Raw genomic sequence first — 11,004 nt, forward strand, 5'->3', positions numbered from 1 at the left:
AACTTATAATGGACTTTATAACATATATCAATACATGCATGTTCTGTTCTATCATGTTATACCAATTCCATGCATTCTTCGTATCATATAAAATCATATCAGATTAATTACAGTAAATACATACATACACATAATTCATCATTAACATTTATCATGTAATCACATACTTTTATGGTTAACCTTTTCAATCAAACACTATACACACACAACATCATATCATTTCTATAACATTTCTCATACCACTAACATATTTTGTTCATATCTCTGGATTAGCCCATGTATATGTGAGAACTATTGATATGTCTATAGAGGTTGTGCACTAATGCTGTCACCACAGCTCGTATAATTGCACCGAAGTGCCGCGTAGAATTGCACCGTAGTGCCATATAATAATGTCCATAAGGACCACATATTCCTTAAGAATCATATACATACTAGGGATCAAGTATGTGTCTTTCAAGACTTCACACATGTTCCACAGAATATATATATATCCCGAAGGACCGCGTAGAATTGCACCGTAGTGCCATATAATAATGTCCATAAGGACCACATATTATTCCTTAAGAATCATATACATATACTAGGGATCAAGTATGTGTCTTTCAAGACTTCACACATGTTCCAAAGAATATACATATGTCCCGAAGGACCGCGTAGACCCTCGACTCTTGGCATGCCAACTATACCCCTAGCTCTCATGACACATAACATGGGCGTTATTATTTATTTCATTTCAAATATTCACATAAACTTGTAATTCATGTATCACATATCACGTATCACATAGCTTCTTTTCATATTATCACATAGTCACATAGTTCACTTACACGTAGATCATTTCCATATAATTCACATGTCACATATATCATGTTTTCATATAATTTCTATCATTTCTCACCCAATCACATTTATTCATGTAAACATACTTATCATATCTTGTTTACATAAGATCATATACTTCATATAACATATAGAAACACCTAGAACACTTTCACGTATTTTATATCAATTTTCAGAGTCCTTTCATATTACCTGATGACATATATCATATATATATAATAACAGATATCATATTATCTACCTTATGCTCCATTTCTTTGTATTCCCTTTTTCATATCAGCATACATTTAAATATCTTATATGCCCTATCAATATCCTATAAACTTACTCATATTCTCATATATCATATTTTAATATAATTTGTATAGTAATACTCTATAATTGTATCATATAATGATTTTACCCAAGTATTCCTTTATAAAGTTTATATTACATGTTCAATTAGTCTCATGCTATCTTATAAATAATTTCCATTTATTTTATATCATTTTCCTTTTCCACTTACATAAACCATTTATTTATTTAGTTCAATTTCTCATGACTTCCACAATACTTCTTTAATAAAACTTTGTAGCTCTTCACTATAATACATACACCATAGTTTCCTTTAATTTATCAATCTTCCTTATATTACTTATGTGTCCTTATTTATGCCTTCAAATTCATACTATTCTCTTAGAGTCTTCTAACATTTCTCGTATAATCACTTATACCATATCATATAACTTATACTTGATTATCTTATTCTCTCATGTTCATTTCATTTCTTATGACTCTATCATATAACTTATTTACTGTTCTTCCGTTATTACATATTAAAGTCTTACATACATCATATAGCATATACCAAGCATATCATTATTTTTAGTCATGCATACATACAATCAATGTAATACAGATAATCACATATAATTATAACCACACATAATCATGTCCATGACTTCATGCATATTACTCTAGGAAATAGACTCATCGCAAGTCTTATTTCCATTAAACACTACATATCACTAGTATGCACTCACCTTGGCCTCACTAGTCAATTTCAATCTCTTATCTTTCCCTTGATCGATCTTACTTGCCAAATGTTCCGGAATCGCTTTACGCGCAGAATCTACATAAATGTACATTTTGAGGCAATCATTAGATACCTACACCTTGTAATTGGATACTAGCAACTTAAACGAACTAATTAAACCAATATTCACATTTTTCCTTTAGGGGGAATCGGTTCCCTCCTGTGGGGGTATCGGTTCCCCTCTGGCATTCTGGAATTCCATGTTCGTTTGAAGGGGTATCGGTTCCCCTTGAATGGGTACCGATTCCCCTTGCCCAGAAATCATATTTTTAACTCAAAAATTACTTTATTTCCTCTCAAACACTTTATATATCATCCCTTTTTTCATTCTTAACTCTAGTACACATACTTAAACCAATCTATATTCATCTATTTCATCTTAAACCTCAAAATCCTTTCTTCCATATGAGATTCAAGAATCATACCAAATTTTCAATGTGTTCTAATTCCAATTCTAACACTTCATACTTCTTAATTAGATTGATGACAAGTCAAATTCATCCATAAAACTTCAACAACCATACCATTTCAAAATTTCATCTTAAAACTCATATTGCAAATTCCTTCATAATTCCTTTATCTTATTGTTTAAATCCCATATAAGCTTTCCTTAAGCTTATTTAATACCCAAAGAATCAAAACTAAGCTTAAAACTCAAGAATTAACCAACTGAAATTAAACTTACCTTTGCCTTGCTCTCCCACGTATGAAGAAGAAGAAAGGAGAAGAGAACTCTGGATGTTTCTCAAATTTCCCACGTTTATATTACCTTTAAAAGAAATATAAAAATCTTTCTGGTCAAATGACCATTTAACCCTTAATTTCCATTAATAATTACTAAATAACCTTCAATATATATTCAAATAATCATTGCATTATTTCATTCTTCTACTTTAGTCATCAAATTCTGAAACTTTACAATTTGATCACTAACCCGGTATTGAGGATGTTACAAATCTCCCCTCCTTATAAGAAAATTCGTCCTCGAATTTTCACTGAACATCTTAGTAAGAACATATCTTCTAATGTTCTTATGTTGCTTCCCTGACTTATTCTTTCTTGTCATCATCAGAAACTTACTTTTCAATCCTTAAGTTTTCCAACTATCTTTCGTTTATACATTCCTCTTCTGTTGCTTATATAAACAATAACCAGTAATACCAATCCATTGTTGTCTTTTCTCTCATTCGACTATGCATTTTTCCTTTGACCTTTCCAAAATTCCATATAATGTCACTCATCACGTTGACAGTACATCCATCTCATCACTCTATATCATAAATCCATCTATTTCTTCATAACTCTCTAATTACCTTATAACCATACCAAACTTATATTTCATCATCATTTGACCAAAACACAACTTTAAATCTTCTTCAATGTGATTAAACATATACTTTAAGGAGTCAAACAATATTTTCACATCACCTTGCACACTTGTCTTATTTCTATATTAAAATGTATCTGTCCTTTTAATATCAATCCCTTTCATTCTTTATCATTTCTTATACTTGTATTTTCCTTCCTGAAGGTTCCATGCGAATACTTATCTCAGTGTCTTCATCATAGCTATCTGCTCAGAACATACAACTATATTCAAATTCACATCATAATCAATTAACTCCACTTTATCTTTCCTCCAATCTTATAACTCCAGCACCTTTACTCTGATAGCTAGATAATAACATTCTTTCAATCTAGGGAACAAGCCCTATTATACCAATCATATAGATCCTTTCCAATCTAACTTATCTCTACATTCGCTTACTCAACTTATCAATTGCACATCTATTCTCATACATCCTGAAATTTCTTTTGCTCAAACTCAACATTCTGACTTCCTGTGTCCTATAATCTGATCATCGATATACACATTCTCAAACTCTTCTTATCCATCCTCAGCTTTACTTAAATATACAAACTCTTACTTCCTTTTCCTTTACTATACCACATTACTATGATCCAAATATGTAACTATATCCATATCCATTGCAGATCTGATTATCATATCCTGACAATATCTTATAATCTTATAATTCCAGTACATTTTTATCACATACTCTAGTTAGCCAATGCTAACTCTTTCCATCTTAACTGCAAACCCTTATCATAAACATACTCTTGTTTATGCGCTATACTATCACTTCGTTTCAAACTCATAAGCTCTGACTTTATACATCTTATACACTTGTCACTGATGCACTTATCCTTGATTTCTTCTATACGTAATCATCACGTCATTAGATCTTTTTAACATTCTTATGGTGACACCTATTCACCATATTCTATCTTATCCACATAATAACAAAACTACTCTATATCGTGTTTCCGATTCCAAACGATGAAAACTTTCTATCTTTATTCAGATATGATTTCAGCTTTCTAAAATCAACTTTTGATCTTACTAGGCATTTCCTGAGGGGTCCGCTCTTCATCCTGCCTGGCCAGGGCAGGTGAATAGCTATCACAATCAGGAATATCACCTTTCACTTACTTCGAAATTATCACGATCGGATTTCTACTGTATTAAACTATTCTTATTCTATTAGCAAGACAACATATTCCTTACACTATCAGATCAGAAATTTTTCAATCTATGTTGACATGTACACCTTTTATGACACTTTGGACTTCGGTTTATGCCGAGAATCGGCTAAACCTTAGCTCTGATACCATTAAATGTAACACCCCAACCCGTATCCGACCCAGATACGAGTCCAAAGTGTCACATTGACTTTTCAAACATTTATTCGTATAAAATAGTGAGTAATTTAAAAACTTTGATAACATTTAACTTATTCAAAACGTTTACAAAATATATCAGAGTTCATACAATTTATATCTTTAAACTACATGCCAACTACACTCTATATATAGTACCTATATTTTCTGATCTGACATTTGGTAAGGAAAACTGACCTGTCTTGCTCCACATTACTCTTTACTCTTCTCGAAACCTACGTGTGAAACAATCACACGCTAAGTCGAAGACTTAGTTAGGCATAACAACTTATAATGCACTTTATAACATATATCAATACATGCATGTTCTGTTCTATCATGTTATACCAATTCCATGCATTCTTCGTATCATATAAAATCATATCAGATTAATTACAGTAAATACATACATACACATAATTCATCATTAACAGTTTATCATGTAATCACATACTTTTATGGTTAACCTTTTCAATCAAACACTATACACACACAACATCATATCATTTCTATAACATTTCTCATACCACTAACATATATTTGTTCATATCTCTGGATTAACCCATGTATATATGTGAGAACTATCGATATGTGAGTCTATAGAGGTTGTACATTAATGTTGTCACCACAGCTCGTATAATTGCACCGAAGTGCCGCGTAGAATTGCACCGTAGTGCCATATAATATTGTCCATAAGGACCACATATTATTCCTTAAGAATCATATACATATACTAGGGATCAAGTATGTGTCTTTCAAGACTTCACACATGTTCCATAGAATATATATATATCCCGAAGGACCGCGTAGAATTACACCGTAGTGCCATATAATAATGTCCATAAGGACCACATATTATTCCTTAAGAATCATATACATATACTAGGGATCAAGTATGTGTCTTTCAAGACTTCACACATGTTCCAAAGAATATACATATGTCCCGAAGGACCGCGTAGACCCTCGACTCTTGGCATGCCAACTATACCCCTAGCTCTCATGACACATAACATGGGCGTTATTATTTATTTCATTTCAAATATTCACATAAACTTGTAATTCACGTATCACATATCACGTATCACATAGCTTCTTTTCATATTATCACATAGTCACATAGTTCACTTACACGTAGATCATTTCCATATAATTCACATGTCACATATATCATGTTTTCATATAATTTCTATCATTTCTCACCCAATCACATTTATTCATGTAAACATACTTATCATATCTTGTTTACATAAGATCATATACTTCATATAACATATAGAAACACCTAGAACACTTTCACGTATCTTATATCAATTTTCAGAGTCCTTTCATATTTCCTGATGACATATATCATATATATATAATAACAGATATCATATTATCTACCTTATGCTCCATTTCTTTGTATTCCCTTTTTCATATCAGCATACATTTAAATATTCTTATATGCCATATCAATATCCTATAAACTTACTCATATTCTCATATATCATATTTTAATATAATTTGTATAGTAATACTCTATAATTGTATCATATAATGATTTTACCCAAGTACTCCTTTATAAAGTTTATATTACATGTTCAATTAGTCTCATGCTATCTTATAAATAATTTCCATTTATTTTATATCATTTTCCTTTTCCACTTACATAAACCATTTATTTATTTAGTTCAATTTCTCATGACTTCCACAATACTTCTTTAATAAAACTTTGTAGCTCTTCACTATAATACATACACCATAGTTTCCTTTAATTTATCAATCTTCCCTATATTACTTATGTATCCTTATTTATGCCTTCAAATTCATACTATTCTCTTAGAGTCTTCTAACATTTCTCGTATAATCACTTATACCATATCATATAACTTATACTTGATTATCTTATTCTCTCATGTTCATTTCATTTCTTATGACTCTATCATATAACTTATTTCCTGTTCTTCCATTATTACATATTAAAGTCTTACATACATCATATAGCATATACCAAGCATATCATTATTTTTAGTCATGCATATATACAATCAATGTAATACAGATAATCACATATAATTATAACCACACATAATCATGTCCATGACTTCATGCATATTACTCTAGGAAATAGACTCATCGCAAGTCTTATTTCCATTAAACACTACATATCACTAGTATGCACTCACCTTGGCCTCACTAGTCAATTTCAATCTCTTATCTTTCCCTTGATCGATCTTACTTGCCAAATGTTCCGGAATTGCTTTACGCGCAGAATCTACATAAATGTACATTTTGAGGCAATCATTAGATACCTACACCTTGTAATTGGATACTAGCAACTTAAACGAACTAATTAAACCAATATTCACATTTTTCCTTTAGGGGGAATCGGTTCCCTCCTGTGGGGGTATCGGTTCCCCTCTGGCATTCTGGAATTCCATGTTCGTTTGAAGGGGTATCGGTTCCCCTTGAATGGGTACCGATTACCCTTGCCCAGAAATCATATTTTTAACTCGAAAATTACTTCATTTCCTCTCAAACACTTCATATATCATCCCTTTTTTCATTCTTAACTCTAGTACACATACTTAAACCAATCTATATTCATTTATTTCATCTTAAACATCAAAATCCTTTCTTCCATATGAGATTCAAGAATCATACCAAATTTTCAATGTGTTCTAATTCCAATTCTAACACTTCATACTTCTTAATTAGATTGATGACAAGTCAAATTCATCCATAAAACTTCAACAACCATACCATTTCAAAATTTCATCTTAAAACTCATATTGCAAATTCCTTTATAATTCCTTTATCTTATTGTTTAAATCCCATATAAGCTTTCCTTAAGCTTATTTAATACCCAAAGAATCAAAACTAAGCTTAAAACTCAAGAATTAACCAACTGAAATTAAACTTACCTTTGCCTTGCTCTCCCACGTATGATGAAGAAGAAAGGAGAAGAGAACTCTGGATGTTTCTCAAATTTCCCACGTTTATATTACCTTTAAAAGAAATATAAAATTCTTTCTGGTCAAATGACCATTTAACCCTTAATTTCCTTTAATAATTACTAAATAACCTTCAATATATATTCAAATAATCATTGCATTATTTCATTCTTCTACTTTAGTCATCAAATTCTGAAACTTTACAATTTGATCATTAACCCGGTATTGAGGATGTTACATTAAAGATGTGATAAATGAGCATAAATAGGTTTAAGCATGTGTATTGGAGTTTCGTATATGAATGAGGATTAAACATGAAGTGTTGAAGTTGAAAATAGTGAATTTTCGTGCTTAAAAGTGAATTCTGGGCAATAGGGTATCGATACCTATTTAACAGGTACCAATACTTCAATAGTAAATAGAGAAGAATCTTCAAAGGGTATTGGTACTTGGGAAGGTGGTATCGGTACCCTAGCATATGGGTATCGATACTAGTTTAAGGGTATCGATACCATCAAATTTCAAATCAAATATAGGTATCAAAACCTAGGAAGGGTATCGGTACCTGTGCCTATAGTACCGATACCCATGAAGTTGGAAATGTTTATATTAGCTTTTAAGTTAGTATGAATCATTGATGAGCATTTCAAATTTCAATATTTATTAGATTATATTCATGTAGATATTGAGCAAAAACAAGTTCCAGAACGGTTACAGAGTTATGATCGATCCAAAGAGAGAGAATTATAAGCGAATTTGGGATTAAGCAAGATTAAGGTGAGTGCATATTAGTGATGTTTGATGAATGGAAATAAGACTCGCGATGAGTCTATTTCCTATAGTAGTATACATGAATCATGAATTTGAGCATGTGATTGATATGAGGATATATGATTGATATGAGGATATGTGATTATATATTATACATGATTGGGTAAACATATTTTAAATGAATGGAATCTATGTGACATGATAAATGACAATAGAGACATAGGGAATTGTATAAATGGGTGGTATGTGACTTTATAGACTAAATAGTATATGATAGCATAAGATGACAAATTATAAACTATATGATAGGAGATAAGTAACTTTCTAATAATAAAAATCTAATTTAGGAAATATTAACATAGGGGAGTATATGAATAAGTTAGATAAATTATATAGGAAATTCTTTATGTTAAATGGAATTATGATAAAAATATATGTAGGGTTCTTATATGATATAAAGTATAGTACAAAGGATGTAGGAAATCATATGAGAAGGTTATAGGAATTGAGCAATACAAATAAGTTATAAGCATAAGTGGAAAAGTAAGATTAGATAAACGACATGGCCGTAAATTGTATTATGGATCAGTGTGCCATAAGAACTTAAGTGTTATATATATATATATATATATATATATATATATATATATATATATATAGTTACATAAGATGTGATATAAGATATTAAATGACTACGTGAATGGGAGTGTGAATCATATGAAATTGATCTATATGGAAATGAACTATATGTCCCTATGAGTATGTGGAAATAAGTGATATGATTACATGATGTACAAAATATAAAGCATATTAAAGAGACATGTGGTTACATGAAAGAATAATATTGTAGCATCCTCAATACCAGATTAGTGATCAAATTATAAAGTTTCAGAATTTGGTGACTAGAGTAGAACCATGGATTAGTTTAATGATTTATTGGGAAATAAATCATAAAAGTTGTTAGTAATTATAAGATGAATTGAAGGGCAAAATGGTCATTTGATAAGGAAGATTTTTTTTAATTTCCTTATAAGATAAGGAAATCACGCGGGAAGAGAGAAAAGGGTCCAGAGTTCTCTTCTCTTCTCTTCTTCCTTCTTCATATGTGAAGGCTTGACTCAAAGGTGAGTTTCTTTATTTGTTGATTAATTATTGATTTTAAGGTTGGGTTATGATCATTAGATGATAATTAAGCTTAAGGAAAGCTTAATTCATTCTAAAACAACAAGATGAAAGATATAGAAGAGATTAAAGAAATTGAGTTTTTAGATGAATTTCTGGAAAGGAGTTAATGAGTAAAATTTGAGAATGAATTTGACTTGTTATCACTAAGAATAAGAGATATATGAAGTTAGAAAAGATTAATAACAAAGTTGAAAGTTTAGTAAGATTCTTAAATATTAAGAATCATGATGAGATATGGAAGATAAAGATGGTTTACATGGATATAAGTTGGTTTAAGTAATGGTAGTTGAATTTAATGACATAATAGGGGCTTAAAATAGAAGAATTGATGATTTTCGGGCTTAAAATGTAAATTCTGGGCAAGGTGTATCGATGCACATTCAATGTGTATCGATCGATGCACTCTTTAAAGAAGAAACATCGAATGCAATTGGTGCATCGATGCATAAGGAGTGCATCGATGCATCCCCTTAAAATGAAAACATCAAAGGTAAATTGTGTATCAATGCATGGGTAGTGCATCGATGCACATGTTAAAGAATGCATCGATGCACTTCAAGGGAAAATTGAAATAGACATTTCTTTTGATTTAAGAAATGATAGATTAGAATATATCAATTGGATACTGATATGTATCAATGTACGATTATATAGATATCGAGCACGAACAAGTTCCGGAACAATTATCAAGTTAAGATTCTATCGAAAGCAAAGTTCGAATAGGTCGTCAGAGTAAAATACGCAAGAAAGAGAAAGAGCTTGGTAGTGTTATTGGTGATCAGGTGAGTACATGATAGTAAGTATATGTTATGTTAGGGAATTTAGACTTGCAATGAGTCTAATTCCGATATTAGATTACATGAGTACAAAGATACAAGCATGTTGCATAGGATGTTTATGAGTAGATGGATATACATATATGCATTTAGATGTTAACTGCATCTGTATATATATGATTTATATGAATGTATATTATGTGATAAATTTGATAGCCATGATTTATGTGATAATAAGATGTAGGATTCTGTGATGATAATAGATATGAATATAAGTTTATATGAAATAAGATCATGTGATATGAAGGTGGTATATGAATATAAATGATTAATTAACATGAGATACATGACCATGTGAAAGCAAGAATATGTATATGTGAACATGTGTTATGAGATAAGAATCATAACTATGAGCTATGTGAAAAAAAATACAAGTAAAAGTGAAAAGTTATGTGATAAGTGAATGTGAATTACATGGAAATATGCTATGTGAAAGTGAACTATGTGCCTACGTGAATATGTAAAAAGATGAATAATAATGCCCATGTTATATAATAAGAGAGCTATAGGTATAGTTGGCATGCCAAGAGTCAAGGGTCTACGTGGTCCTTCGGGATATAATGGTCTTTCGGGACATAGTGGTCCTTTGGGACATAATGGTCATTCGGGACACAGTGGTCCTTCAGGACATAATGGTCCT

This window comes from Hibiscus syriacus, unplaced genomic scaffold, assembly GCF_006381635.1.
Source record: "Hibiscus syriacus cultivar Baekdansim isolate YM2019G1 unplaced genomic scaffold, ASM638163v2 tig00003721_pilon, whole genome shotgun sequence".
NCBI classification, from domain to species: Eukaryota; Viridiplantae; Streptophyta; class Magnoliopsida; order Malvales; family Malvaceae; genus Hibiscus; species Hibiscus syriacus.